The sequence below is a fragment of the Gracilinanus agilis genome, chromosome 5 (assembly GCF_016433145.1).
Source record: "Gracilinanus agilis isolate LMUSP501 chromosome 5, AgileGrace, whole genome shotgun sequence".
In the NCBI taxonomy this organism is placed as follows: Eukaryota; Metazoa; Chordata; class Mammalia; order Didelphimorphia; family Didelphidae; genus Gracilinanus; species Gracilinanus agilis.
In genome coordinates, this window is record NC_058134.1 from 58,183,712 (window position 1) to 58,199,364 (window position 15,653).

Here is a 15,653-nt window from a genome sequence, read left to right on the forward strand (position 1 = left end):
TAATTCTCTGGATTGAGTAATTCATCAGTAGCACTATTGCCAGATGAGAGCATCTGTTTGGCAGCCCAAATGGAACATCGCAGTTTTTTAGTTTTTTTTTAGACTTCTCTATAAGAATTAATACTAAATATTGGTTCCATGGCAAAAGAGTTGTAAGGGCTAGGCAGTTGGAGTCAATTGATTTGCCCAGGGTCATACAGCTAGGAAGTGTCTAAGTGTCCACTCTGATTTTTATCTAAGTCCAAAATTTTATAAGTACTGGCTTATCAATGGAAATTTTAATCCTTGTGTTTTTTAAAAAATCCTTACCTTCTGTCTTAGAATCAATATTGTTCCAAGGCTGAGGAATGGTAAGGGCTAGTGGGGGGTGGAGTCCCCAGGATCATATAGCTATGAAGTGTCTGAGGCTGGATTTGAACCCAACCTTGTATTCTAACCAATGTTTAGTACATGGAATTGTTTTATTGTTTTTCTTATTAATTTGCTTAATATATCTACCTAATATATGTGGCATATAATTATGTTGCTCTTTAGTTTTTTTAAAGCAGTCATTTCTGCAAATTTTTCACCATTAGTCCCCATTCTTTGAAATCCTCCTCTTCGTTGAACTAATTACTTATAGTCTTTAGAATGAAGATACTTTTACTCTAGAAATCAATTTTTAAGTATTTCCTGAAAGTATGTATCCCAAGATATCCCCTATTTTAGTTCTGCAATCCACTTGATCATAAGGATTTTTATTAATTGGCAAAATCTCTTCCCTATAGAATATAAGTGAAATAGTATATCTCAGATTTGAGTGTCTTATTTTTCTCTAGTGTATTCTTTTGAGATAATTAATAACAGGCCTCAGCAGTATTCCACCTACCTCCTGTTTCTGTTCTCTAGATTTCATTTCTTCTTCCTGAACAGTGATCTTGCCATCCTGAAGAAACCTCCTCTGTGAATGTCCTGATCTCTCATTTGATAACTACCCGCCTTCTCCACTGTTTCAGGAATCTCCCAGCTGTGCTCCCTTTACATTCTCTTCCCCAACTGCCCTTCCTTCTGCTGTCCCCTTTCAGTTCTGGTTCTCCTTTATGCTTGATTTACTCCATTAGAATGTAAGTTCCTCGAGGGCAGAGACTATTTTTGGCTTTCTTTGTGTCTTTAAGCATTAGCTTAGTTGATTGTCTGGTACCTAGTAAGTGCATATTAAATGTTTTAATCTGTTTTTTGTAAAATTTTCCCAGATGCATAGTCTTTTGTACATTCTAAATGTGATGCTGTACTAGTAAGAAGTATATTATTACCTCACTTAGATCATATATTGAAATCACTTGAACTGTATCATGAGGTTTTAAGTAAATTTTACAATTAGTGAATTTTCTAGATAACTGAAATTTGTTCTTTGTTCTTTTTAGTCAACCTTGATAGAACTATTTCTAAACTGTATTTTAGGTGGTTCTGAGCATAATTTAACCTTTTCTTGGTGATTCCAAGTGGTTATTATGAATAGCCATTGCTTTTCCTTTGCTATAAAATACAGCCTAATTCTTGATCTATTTTTGAAATTTTATTTCTGTTTACTCAGTTTATGTTAATTGTTCTCTTACTCCAACACTATTGTTTTGCTTTTGATTGTCATTTGAGAAACCAGAAGGCTAAGCTTGTGAATTTTTAAGTAAAAGCCTTGCTCGGAATGAGCACTTGAGAATTTTAATACCTTGGTGATGTTTACCAGGAGTTCAGAAGACCTTTTTCACTGCTAAGGTTGCGTCGGGTAGGATTCAAGCCTTGAGTCTGATCCAGCTAATTGATGTTATTTCTTAAACATTTTTTATGTATTAGATTTTGTGACATTTAAAAATAATTTTTAAATGAGTTCTTCAAATTTTAAAAGCCCATGTGGCTTAGGATTCAGGAAGATGTGAGTTGAGGTCCGATCTCTGATGTCTACTAGTTGTATGACACAGCACAAGTCCCTTAACCCTCCCATGCTTTTGGCTGCTCTCTAGTACAGGTTCCAAGTGAGTTATTCATTTGCTTTTCCTACAGAGATGAAATCCAAAGGTGGATGAGCAGTCTTGAAAAGGGTTCAGCTCAATGACACATGTAAAACCCAGTGGAATTGCTTGTTGACTATGGGAGGGGGTGGGAGGAGGGGAGGGAAAGAACATGAATCATGTAACCATGGGAAAATCTCCTAAAATAAATAAATGAATGAACTTAATTGAACACTGAAAAAAGGGCTCTGCAAGCTCCCCCTCAGAGATATTAATCCTCCCTTTACACTGCTCAGACATTTTGATGTTCATCTTTCCCCCAAGGCTCACATGTGGCTCCAAAAAGTTTTAGCATGTTTCAGCAGATGGTCAAAACCAGGTGTAGGATAACCCACAGGCCTCAAACCTGTCTACACCTGTGAATACTTCCTCTGTTAGGATAGGCAGATGAAAACAATTTGTTCCAGTGGCTGGGTAGGCCACTGAAGCAGGCGCTGTGGGGTTCTTAGAGTGTGGTCATTCTGAAGACACCAAAGCCATCCACTGCATTCCGGGCCATCACCTGTCATCTGACTTTTGTCCAGGCTCTGCTTTACTTAAATCCAATTCACCTGCAATTCAGGACATCATCCCTTGGTCACTGGTGCTCTTTGAAAACAAAGAATTAACAATACCTGATAAAATCAGACGCAATTCCATAAATTATCTGGGTAACTTCTCTTTAAGTAAACCTTAAGTCCATAATGTTCTTTAAGGTATGTAGAATCCTGGATTTAGAGCTGGAAGGAAACTTACAGGCTGTTAAATCTAACTCTTTCATTTAACATATAAAGAAATTGAGGCACAGAGAAGTCTGGTGCCGTATCTGTAGGCCCCACTGTCTGCCTCAGTGGAAAAGATTTTGTTTGTTAGTTGATGCTTTTATTGTAAAGTGCGTTCTATAAGCATTTTATTATGAAGGTAAAGATCCTTGATATATTCTCTTTAAATGAATCTGCTCTCTTTGGTAGTAGCCACATTATTTCTAGCACCTTTTTCTTATCTGTTTTTTTATTTTGAATAGATATATACATATTCTTCTTGTATAACTTGTTTGGGTACTTGCTATTTCCTAATGTCTTGATAAAGTGCCTTATCAGTTATCACAGTCCTTAGCCATTGTAAAGAGAACCTTGGGCTAATACATACCATAAGATTCTTGGATATTTTTACCAGTGTGTGTTCTGTGTCCTGTGATGTATAGTCTCCTTTAGTAAGAGGTTTTGCTGACTTCCTCATGTTTACTCTCTAATATATTCTTAATGTATTATGTTATCTTTGAAGTAATTATCTGACTTGCTCTCCAAGTTGCTGTTCTGAGAATTTTCATTTGTTATGACTAAAAGATTGTGATTGAATTTTTTTTTCCACTTAAATGCCACAGAATAAAAGAGTTGGAAGGAGCCTCAGAGTCTATCTAGAATAGACTTTATATAAGGAAACGCATCTTGACTTCTTTAAAATAATCACTAAAGTATTCTGTACACATTTTGGCCACATCACTACCATTAAACTAGTTGGCCACTCGATAAAACAACTCTGGTGATTTTCATCCTCTTCTCAGACTTAATTCTTTTTTTTTTTTTTTTAAACCCTTACCTTCCATCTTGGAGGCAATACTGTGTATTGGCCCCAACGCAGAAGAGTGGTAAGGGTAGGCAATGGGGGTCAAGTGACTTGCCCAGGGTCACACAGCTGGGAAGTGTCTGAGGCCAGATTTGAACCTAGGACCTCCTGTCTCTAGGCCTGGCTCTAAATCCACTGAGCTACTCAGCTGCCCCCTCTCAGACTTAATTCTAAGTGACTCAACAATTTTCAGAAACCCAGTGTCCATTTCCAATGTAGAAGACAACAGAATATTCCTGAAGGCAGTTTCAAAAGCAGGTTTCTTAAAAATGTTTTTATCAGTGTCAGTTTAGTTTGAATAAGTATGCAAAGTGTTTACTTTGAAGGGAAAAACAAACATTTGCATGTATAAGTTCTGCTGTGTTTAAAATAATTTTTGTTTCTTCATAACACTACCTTATATTATGCTCTTGAAATAAGTTTGGAGAGGGAGGGGAGGAAATGCTGTCTTTTACTTGCATTTAACTTAAATATGAATGCATATGAGTTAAACTGGAAAACCTTACACATAATAAATATTATTAGTGTGATCTTTGCCAAGTCATTGGATATCTGTGAAGGTTTAGTTACTACATTATCATTTCTTTTTCTTTTAAACCTTTACCTTCCATCTTGGAATCAATACTTTATGTTGGTTCCAAGGCAGAAGAGTGGTAAGGGTAGGTAATGGGGGTTAAGTGTCTTGCTTAGGGTCACACAGCTGGGAAGTGTCTGAGGCCAGATTTGAACTTAGGATCTCCTATCTATAACTCTTAAAATTTTGTAAGAGTCTGTAACTCTTAAAATATTGAACTAGACCTACCTATTTAAAGTATTTTTACCTCAGTATACAACCTCCTCTACATAAAGAATTTTAAAAAGCACTAGCTTGTCTAGAAATATTTTAATCCAAAATAATCTTACTATGTGAGGTCATATATGATATGTTATTCTGACCTACCTCTGATACCAGCCAAGGTAATAATAATTTTTTTTTTATTTTAAATCCTTAACTTCTGTGTATTGACTTATAGGTGGAAGAGTGGTAAGGGTAGGCAATGGGGGTCAAGTGACTTGCCCAGGGTCACACAGCTGGGAAGTGTCTGAGGCCGGATTTGAACCCAGGACCTCCTGTCTCTAGGCCTGGCTCTCAATCCACTGAGCTACCCAGCTGCCCCTCAAGGTAATAATAATTTGATAATTTTTATTAGTTGAGAATTGAATTTTGACCATCTTCAAAAAAGAACTGAATTAACCCCCATAGAAGTCACTTCTGTATTTTTGCTACTTAGTTGCTCTACTCACATGATGTTCTATACCAGTTTTAGAGAATAAACTTTATTTTTACAGATTATTGCAAGGAATAAATTTTTCTAATATCAGCTAGTGTAGGGAGATTTAAAAAGTAATTGTGACAAAGGAAGACTATACTTACTAAATACATTAAAAGACTAGAAATTTTTTTGTACTGTGGGTCAGTTTATGCCTGTTATGTAAATGACTCACTAGCTTGACTCTTTGTAACAAGAGTATCTTCCTATTTGCTCATACTAGAAACAATCTTATGATGGAAGTTTGCTATACTTGAAATATTAGATACAAATCAAATGTGAATAAAGACAAATAGTCATTTCTTTGTAGTCTGTATCCTTTTATAATTCTGCAAGGAACTCTCAATTATACCTGTATTAATGTAGGGGAAAACAGTGTTAAGGATAGGATGATCCATAAAATAATTTCTATTTTATTATATTTCATTCATTACATTTTATTTTTCTTTTAAAAAATATAGTTATACCATATTTTTTTACATCAGCCAAAGTTCTTTATCTCTACCCACTATCTTTCTGAGAGAGCTGTCCTTTATAGCAGAGAAGTTTTGTTTTATTCTGTTTCAGTATAGGTGTCTGTTATTCTAGAAAGCTTGTAGCTCTTCAGATAAAACAATGAAGACTAATAAACTGTATCCAAAAAACTGATAAAGTTTTTCAGTTTGGGCCTTCTTTACTTTCCCTGTAAGATCCTTTCTTATTTCTCATTCTGTGCAGAAAATAACAATGCTTCAGTGATTTATTCAGACTCTCAAACCAAGATACATTTATTTTTCTACTTTTGTTTCTGGGGGAAAGGAATTTTTACATGTTTTCATTTAAAATACTCCCCAGGCATGCAGGTTGAATGCGACTTAAGTACCAAAAAACGCCTCAATATCTAATGCTACTAGAAGAAAGCATTTTATATAACAAAATTTTCTTACAGTAATGGATGACTCTTTGTATCACATTATTAATCTGTTACCTACATAGGACTATGCATTTTATAGATCTTTTCCATCTATATTAAAGTACCTAATTATATGTTTGCATTTTAGTTGGGGAGGAAGGATGACTGAGCTAGCAACTGAATTTTTTTTTTTTTTAAACCGTTACCTTCCGTCTTGGAGTCAATACTGTGTATTGGCTCCAGGGCAGAAGAGTGGTAAGAGCTAGGCAATGGGGGTCAAGTGACTTGCCCAGGGTCACACAGCTGAGAAGTGGCTGAGGCCAGATTTGAACCTAGGACCTCCCGTCTCTAGGCCTGGCTCTCATTCCACTGAGCTACCCAGCTGCCCCCTAGCAACTGAATTCTTAATAGATTATTGCTCCTTAAGGACCTGGACTTTTTATTATAACTTAATGCTAAGCACAGTAGTTGACAAATAATCATTGTATAAAAGTTTTATTGATTGATAAGTAGCAATTATTCTTCACTGGAATGTGGAGGAGAAGACTGATGTCATAATCAGGGGTATGTTGGAACCAGGCTAGAGCCATTGTTAAATTTTCAGTTGGGAAGTCTGGGAATGCTCTCAATCTTTTAATTTCTGTTTGAATAACCTTGGCAAATATGGACCCCTTAGGGAAGAGATACTTTAATATCTTATCTGTAGGGCTTAATGTCTCATATTCTTAGTACTGATTTTTTAAAAACAATTATATTTTATATGGGTGTTTTCATCTTTGTTGTTCAATCATTTCAGCCGTGTTTCATTCTCCATGACCCCATTTGGGGTTTTCTTGGCAAAAATTGTGGAGTAGTTTGCCATTTCCTTTAGCTCATTTTGAAGATTTGAGGAAACTGAGGCAAAAAGGGGAAGTGACTTGCCCAGAGTCACCAGCTAGCAAGTGATTTGAACTCAGGAAGATAGAAGAGTCTTCCTGACCACAGGTCTAGCACTCTTATCTGTTGTGCTACCTTGCTGCTCCATTTTCAGCTTTATTGACAGATAATATTCTTTGTAATATGTGTGGATTGTAAAAGTGAAATTTGGGAAATGCCATCTAAAAGTGTATATATTTCTATGGACATGGGAAATGTATCAAAACTACATTTCCCGTGATCCAACATGGTCCAACAGGTTTCCATTTCCGGTTTTTGGGCTTGGGAAGGCCTACGTCTTGACCCAGGGAAGGGTTTATGATCTCCTGGGTTAGGAGGGAGTGGTCTCTTGGCCAATAGGCTCTTGGCTAGCAGACTCGGAGACAGTAATGGAGGCGGCAGTTTTGAATGCTTACAAGCGCGTGGTCTGATAACTTTATCTATAAACATGGCTTTAATTAAATTACTAATATATATTATTATACCAGCTTTTATCATTTTTCATATTTATAGGATTCAAAGAAAGACGTATAAGTTTTCATCAGATGTCATTAGCTGCACTGGAATTAAATATCCTCTGGGCAACCCAATACCTTAATCTTCCTGTTCAATCTGAGGCAAGTCAAAATTGCCATCCTTTAAGACCTGTTAATATTTAAGTAACCAGAATGCCTCTGACACGAGAGTACTTGGATTCCAAGTATTAGTTTTCTCCTCAGATGTTAAGTGGTAGAATGAATTTGTCATGTTTACATCAATAAAATCCTAATTTTTGACCAAAAAACAAAAAGGTTCAAATGAGCAATGTGAAAAGACCAGGAAAATTTTATTTTATTTGATATGTGCCCCCAGAATTACATCTAAATTATATTTAAAAAACAATTGAATGTGTTTTCCCCTAATAAAACACTGTGTGAATTTGAAGTTAGGAGCCTTCTGGTAGGTACATGAGGGTTGTTCTAGGATTCTGACTAATAATTTTCTCATTTCCTTGTTGAAAGAATTGAAAAGATATATGTTGTAGTAGTTTTTCTTGAGGTTTATAGTATAATTGTAGCGAAGTTTTTAAGTTTTACTCTACATGTGTACATACTTCATAATGTTACTTGGTTAATAAGAAAGTCTTTTATTTGACCAAAAACATTTATTTGTAAAATAAAGCTAGCTTTTTTGCTTTGAATGCAAAAAATCTGAAATTTCATAATCATTCAGATTGGTTTTTTTTGCATTTCTTAAACCCAAATAGTCATATGAGCAATTTGTGTCATATTTTCTAAATTTGTATCAAGGATAGTCAAAGAAATGTAGTTAGTTCTGTTTTTTTTTTATTTTTTAGAAAAAAATTTTTCCATGGTTACATAATTTATGTTCTTACTCTTCCCCCCCCAAAACTCCCACCCCTGTAGCCAATGAGCATTTCTACTGATTTCTTCATGTGTCATCGATCAAGGCCTATTTCCATATTATTGATAGTTGTACTAGGGTTGTCATTTAGAGTTTACTTCCCAAATCATGTCTGCATCAACTCATGTATTCAAGCAGTTGTTTTTCTTCTGTGTTTCCACTCCTGTAGTTCTTCCTCTTTTCCATAAATCCCTCAAGAGTTGTCCTTGGTCATTGCATTGCTGCTAGTACAGAAGTCCATTACATTTTATTGTACCACAGTGTATCAGCCTCTGTGTACAATGTTCTGGTTCTGCTCCTTTCACTCTGCATCAATTTCTGGAGGTTATTCCAGTTCACATGAAATTCCTCCAGTTTATTATTCCTTTTAGCACAATAGTATTCCATCACCAACAGATACTGCAATTTGTTCAGCCATTCCCCAATTGACAGCTATACCCTTGCTTTCCATGTTTTTGTCACCACAAAGTGTGGGGCTATGAATGTTTTTGAACATGTCTTTTTCCCTATGGTCTCTTTGGGGTATAAACCCAGCAGTGCTATGGCTGGATCAAAGGGCAAGCAATCTTTTAGCGCTCTTTGGGCATAGTTCCAAATAGTTCTTTGATGGCTTATTCAATTTCTTTTTCTGATATTGGATTATTTAAGTATTCTATTTCTTCTGCTGTTAATCTAGGCAATTTATAGTTTTGTAAATATTCATCCATATCACCTAGATTGCTATCTTTGATACCATTAATTTGGTTTTCTTCTTTCCTTTTTTTTATTAGATTTACCAGTACTTTGTCAATTTTATCTGTTTTTTTCAAAATACCAGCTTCTAGTCTTATTTATTAATTCAATAGTTCTTTTACTTTCAATTTTATTAATTTCTCCTTTGATTTTTAGTATTTCTAATTTAGTTTTCATCTGGGGATTTTTTAAAAACATTTATTAATATTCATTTTTAACCTGTTTACATGCTTCATATCCCTACTTTCCCCTTCACCCCCCGCATTCCCTCCACCCATGGCCGACGCACATTTCCACTGGTTGTAACATGTGTCCTTGTTTAGGGCCCATTTCCATATTGTTGTTAGTTGCAATGGTGTGGTCGTTTTGAGCCTACATCCCCAATCATGTCCGCCTCAACCCATGCATTCAAGCAATTGATTATCTTCTATGTTTCCTCTCCTGCAGATCTTCTGGCTTTGCTCCTTTCGCTCTGCATCAGTTCCTGGAGGTCTCTCCAGTTCACCTGGAACTCCTCCAGTTTATTATTCCTTTTAGCACAATAGTATTCCATATCTGGGGATTTTTAATTTGTTTGCTTTCTAGTTTTTTAAGTTGCATTCCCAATTCATTAACCTCTGCCCTCCCTAATCTGTTAATATATGCACTCAATGATATAAATTTTCCCCTTAGAACTGCTTTGGCTGCATCCCATAGGCTTTGGTAAAAAGTCTCATCATTGTCGTTGTCTTCAGCGAAATTATTCTTTCTATGATTTGTTCTTTAACCTATTTTGGAGAATCATATTATTTAATTTCCAATTAGTTTTTGGTTTGCCTCTCCATGTATCTTTGCTAATCACTATTTTTATTGCATTGTGATCTGATAAGGTTGCATTTATTATTTCTGCTTTTTTGCATTTGTTTGCCATGTTTCTATGCCCTGGTACACGGTCAATCTTTGTGAATGTTCCATGTGCTGCTGAAAAGAAAGTTTTATTTTTCTCCATACATCTATTAACTCTAATTTTTCTAGGTTTTCATTCAAAGAACAACTAATCCCAATACTATACAAATTATTTGACATAATAAGCAAAGAAGGAGTCCTACCAAATTCCTTTTATGACACTAATATGGTACTGATTCCAAAGCCAGGCAGACCAAAAACAGAGAAAGAAAACTATAGGCCAATCTCCCTAATAAACATAGTTGCAAAAATCTTAAATAGAATATTAGCAAAAAGACTCCAGCAAGTGATCAAGAGGGTTATCCATCATGATCAGGTGGGATTTATACCAGGAATGCAAGGATCATTCAACATTAGGAAAACCATCCACATAATTGGCCATATCAACAAGCCAACAAACAAAAATTACATGATTGTCTCAATGGATGCTGAAAAATCCTTTGACAAAATACAATATTCATTCCTATTGAAAACACTAGAAATTATAGGAATAGAAGGGCCTTTCCTAAAAATAATAAACAGTATATACCTAAAACCATCAACAAGCATCATATGCAATGGGGATAAATTAGAAGCCTTCCCAATAAGATCAGGAGTGAAACAAGGATCCCCATTATCCCCTCTATTATTTAACATTGTATTAGAAACACTAGCAGTAGCAATTAGAGAAGAAAAAGAAATACAAGGTATTAAAAGAGGCAATGAGGAGACTAAGCTATCACTCTTTGCAGATGATATGATGGTCTACTTAAATAATCCTAGAGAATCAACTAAAAAACTAGTGGAAATAATCAACAACTTTAGCAAAGTGGCAGAATACAAAATAAATGCCCATAAGTCATCAGCATTTCTATATATTTCAAACACATCTCAGCAGCAAGAGTTAGAAAGTGAAATACCATTTAAAATCACCCTAGACAATATAAAATACTTAGGAATCTATCTACCAAAACAAACACAGGAATTATAGGAGCACAACTACAAAACACTTTCTAAACAATTAAAACTAGATCTAAATAAACAGTTGGAAAAACATTGATTGCTCATGAGTAGGCTGAGCTAACATAATAAAAATGACCATTCTATCCAAATTAATTTACTTATTTAGTGCCATACCTATCAAACTATCAAGAAACTTTTTTATAGAATTAGAAAAAAGTATAACAAAGTTCATTTGGAATAACAAAAGATCAAGAATATCAAGGGAAATAATGAAAAAAAAGTGAAGGAAGGGGGCCTAGCAGTACCAGATATTAAGCTATACTATAAAGGAGTGGTCATCAAAACAATATGGTACTGGCTAAGAGACAGAAGGGAGGATCAGTGGAATAGACTTGGGGTAAGTGATGTCAACAAGACAGTGTATGATAACCCAAAGAACCCAACTTTTGGGACAAAAATCCACTATTTGACAAAAACTACTGGGAAAAAACTAAAACAAGTTGATACTCAGCAAGTGGTTGATCATTGTCAGTTGTTAAATTGTGGGGGTCTTTTCCCTTTTTTCTATCAGAAGACTGAAGCTAAAAGACTTTCAGTTCTTCTAAGTATCCTTCTAAAGGATATTTATACACATAAATGATTGAAAAATAAATGCCATTATAAGTAAATGCATATTAAAGTATGACATTTCAGATTTAGAAGATTAAGTTGTAGATGAACAGTAAGTGAACATAGTGAATGGTGCATTTTACAGCAGCCAAATTGTAATTACAGTAATCCTTCACGTATTGCTGGAGTTAGGTCTCAAAGACCCCCTCGATCAGTATTTTATTTATTTTATTATTTATATATGTTTTAAGGTTTTATAAGCCTTTCCCACTTTCTTATAAATCTTTTCCACACTTATTACCCTACAGTCACTAAGCCAATCAATGCCCAGGAAACAGAACACAGCCCTGCAGTTGATTGCCTTTCATTCCATCAGCTAATAGTGTGTCGCTGTAAGTGTAACTCCGTGATACAGAATTAGATATATGTTTTTTAAAAACCCGTGATACATTGAAGCTGAGATAAGTGAACTACGATAAAGCAACTATATGCCTATAATTTTTCATGTTATAAAGTATTTTACATTAGCCAGACCTGTTCTAACCATTTACTATGCGTTAGCTACTAAGCTAATCACTAGGAATATGATGTCTAGGAGGGACTTTAGAGGAAATTCGATTCAACTTGATTTGCTATATAAGGAAACTGAGGTTCAGAGATGTTTCATGCCAGCATTTAAACCCAACTCTGGGCTCCAAATTTGTGCTTCCCTTGTACTATATTAGATGGAGATTTCTACAGCCATGTTCATCAGTAGCCCCAGCTCTATACAATTCATCCTGCATATACCAACCATGCAGAGTTTCTAGCAGCTCTGGAATTAGATAATTCAGATGGCAAAAATGCAGAAAGATCCAATGTAATCTTCAAGATTCAAAATAAACATGTTAATAAGAAATGTGATCTCCCTGAATATCATCGCTTTCTCTTTTGCCACTGCTGGGGAAACCTTACCCTAGACCAGCACTGGAGTAAGGGAAGAATTAGGATGAAACTTGAAATGTGTCTTCCTTCAACTCACTGGGAGGAAAGAAAATCAGCAGATGGGAAAGATTTCCTATGCTGAGGCATCTATAACGTGTTGTGTACCTGGATTAGTGATTACGTGACTCCTTCAGACCTCCATTTGTGCTCAGGTTCTTGTGTGTTCCCCTCATCTGCCCTCTTTGTGGGATGCCAGTCATTAGTGTAAATGTCAAGAAAAGTTCATGCAAATTTATTGTTTCTCTTAAAAGATATCCTGCTGTATTATACTCTTGTTCAATGAATTATATGTATGCCACTTAGTAATGTTTAATTTCTGAGAAATGCTTTGCTCCCTAGTACTTTGTGTAAATAATAGCTTTCTTTGCAACTTTTTTGGTACAAATTTTCATGCTCTTTCAACTAGGAGGAGCTTTTGTAACAGATTTTTGCCTCTGTGCATGTGTGTGTATGTGTATAAGAGAGAGAAAGAGAGAGTTGAAATAAGTACTTGATTTTGGAAGGGCCCTTGTTGATACCAAAACTTAACTTATTCTCTACTCTGGCTTTAATTTTTAACCATTCACTAAAGCCTATTCAAACTTAGTGAAAATAAACCTTGGTTATATGCCACATTTTATTTACATGTTATTTGCCACATTTTATTTACATGTTCAGACTTTTGAGTTATATTTAGAAATTGTATGACAGATGTGACTAGAAAGATCACCCACCTGGACTTCAGTTTCTTCATTTGTCAAATGAGAATTTTGAACAGCTTTCATCTCTTCTGGATCAACTATGACACAGTGTTCCACTGGGAATCTACATCAAATAGGACAATAATAGGTTCACCTAAGGTGATTACCATTGTCATGGAGGATGTCCTGAACTAAAGAATGCCTCTAAATAAAAGAATTCCTTTTTGGTGAGATCTTCAAATGCTATTCCTTGCAAATAACATTTTATAATTGTTTCAAACCCTCCCACAAGAGATCAGTGTTTGCTCAGAAGAGATCGGCTTAATCACTTACACTTTAAAAAACAGCAAATGGAAACCACTTTACCCAGTTTCCTCTTTCAGTTAGGTGGCAGTCCACTAATTTATAGGTTTTAGATAGGCTCTGAAAATGGACCATATGTTCAGATTAGAATTGGAGTCATTGAATTTCATCTCATAAACTCTATTTGGTAATCCCAAATGTGTCAGAAAAACTTGTCTTTTACTCTATTGTTTCACACAAATCTAATAGAACACCAGTCTCAGAAGAATTATAGGTGACCCAACAGGCACACATGGTGGCCACAGCATATTGTTAATTTCTGACTCACTTATGAAAAATGGTTTAAGACGTCAATGATATGCATAACTGGAAAAGGGATAGGCTGCTCATGAAATGTGAGAAGTAGAAAGCATGTGGACAACATATAGACAATCCAGCTCTTGCACCTGTATACCAGAATATTGAATGAGCAAGAGGAGGTTTACCAGCTTACCCAGTGGATGTGCCATGAAGAATTGGCTGAAAAACATGAACAAGGGTTGCCCAGAATCGAGAAAAGTGGTAGGAGTTACTGTTCTACACAAGAGATTAGATTTATAGAAATATATTTAAAGTCCTTAGAGGAAGGCCGTTATCAAAATTAAGAATACTTTTGATATGTTCTACATTTGAGCTTTCATATAGTTAATTAATATTTAACAACTAAGGGTATTATTTCAGAATTATGAAATATATAGGGTATTCCAAAAGGCTTAGTACAATTGTAAGCCTTAAGGTTTAACTTTAGGCTGTACTAACACTCTTGAGATCCCTTGTGCTTGAAGCAGATCACTGAAAATATATGGGTTCTTTCATTTCCAGAAACAGACACCTTCCCCTGTAGCCTTAGTCTGATCAATCATTTGATAAGTTTGGAAGCTAAAGTCATTGTCTCTTGGCATATGGAATTTTATCCAAGAAAATGCAATTGAAACATGAGTATTTTAGTGATTTTCAAATCTCAAGATTTTGAAAGAACTCTGGTTTCTGTTTGTTTGGTAACCTTCATCCTCCTAATTACTTTGCTGTGGCATTTTTAGATCAAAAGATAGTTTGAGTTTTGAAAGGATCTATTTTGTTCATTCTATTATTCCATTGGGCAGTTAGGTGGAGCAGTGGTTGGAGTACAGGACCTGGAGTCAGAAAGATTCATCTTTGTTTAAGTCTGGCCTCAGCCACTAGCTTTGTGATCCTAGGGAAATCACTTAACTCTTTGCCTCAGTTTCCTCAAATCTTCAAAATGAACTGGAGGAAGAAATTCCTCCATGGCAAACCATTCCATTATCTTTGCCAGGAAAACTCAGAATAGGATCATAAAGACATGGACATGACTGAAAAGCAACTTTGCAAAATTATTGTTAGCATCTGCCCTGTTCTAGTTCTCTATTAGGTGGGTATCTTTGGCCTCGTGTGTGCGTGCACACACACACACAAATGAGTAGAAAAGTGATAAGGTGAATGTCTGTTGAGGGATCATAGATCCACAGATGGAAGGAACTTTATAGAGGACATCATCTCCAATTCATGCCAATGAATGAATTTGTTAGATATGTTTCCATGGCTCCCAGGCATCTGCTCTCTTTTCTCTGCCTGTCTCCCTTCCTCACTGCATCTCCCAGAGAAATGGGACTTAAAGGCAGAAGACTGACCCAAAACTACAGTACAATTGTCTTATTGGTTAATGTTCCTGTGTGATGGGGAAGGGGGGATGGTCTTGTGCTATGGGTAGGAAGGGCCTTGGAGGCAAGACAGAAAGATGGTACAGTGGGGAGCTTGATGGGATGATGCTACAACTTTGGAACTAAACAAACCTGTGGAAGATGTCATAGGGGATGGTTAGGAACATTTGGGTGAGAATCAAGGGAAATAGACAAACATCAGGTGAGAAAATGCTACAGGGTGCCTGAAGAGACTGTGTATTAGTTCCTGGTGATGGCCACAGAATTAGCACAAAGGCAAGATGCAGTTGTCATGGGGAATCTCTTGGAAGTCTGCTAAAAGTAAAGCAAGCGATAAAGTGACATCATAGAGGGCTGGTTTCTTAGCTAGGAAAAAAAGGGTTCAAGTAACCCCTATCATGATAGTTGTGTGACAGTCTTTCCTATGCTATTCATTGCTAATGTGCTGTAGCTCACACCTATATGGCTCTCCATTGAAACTGAGTGACTTTTAATCCTCTGCAAGCTTTAATTCTTTGGGGAGTAATATACCACGGTTTACAACCACGTAATATTACTTGAAAAATAGT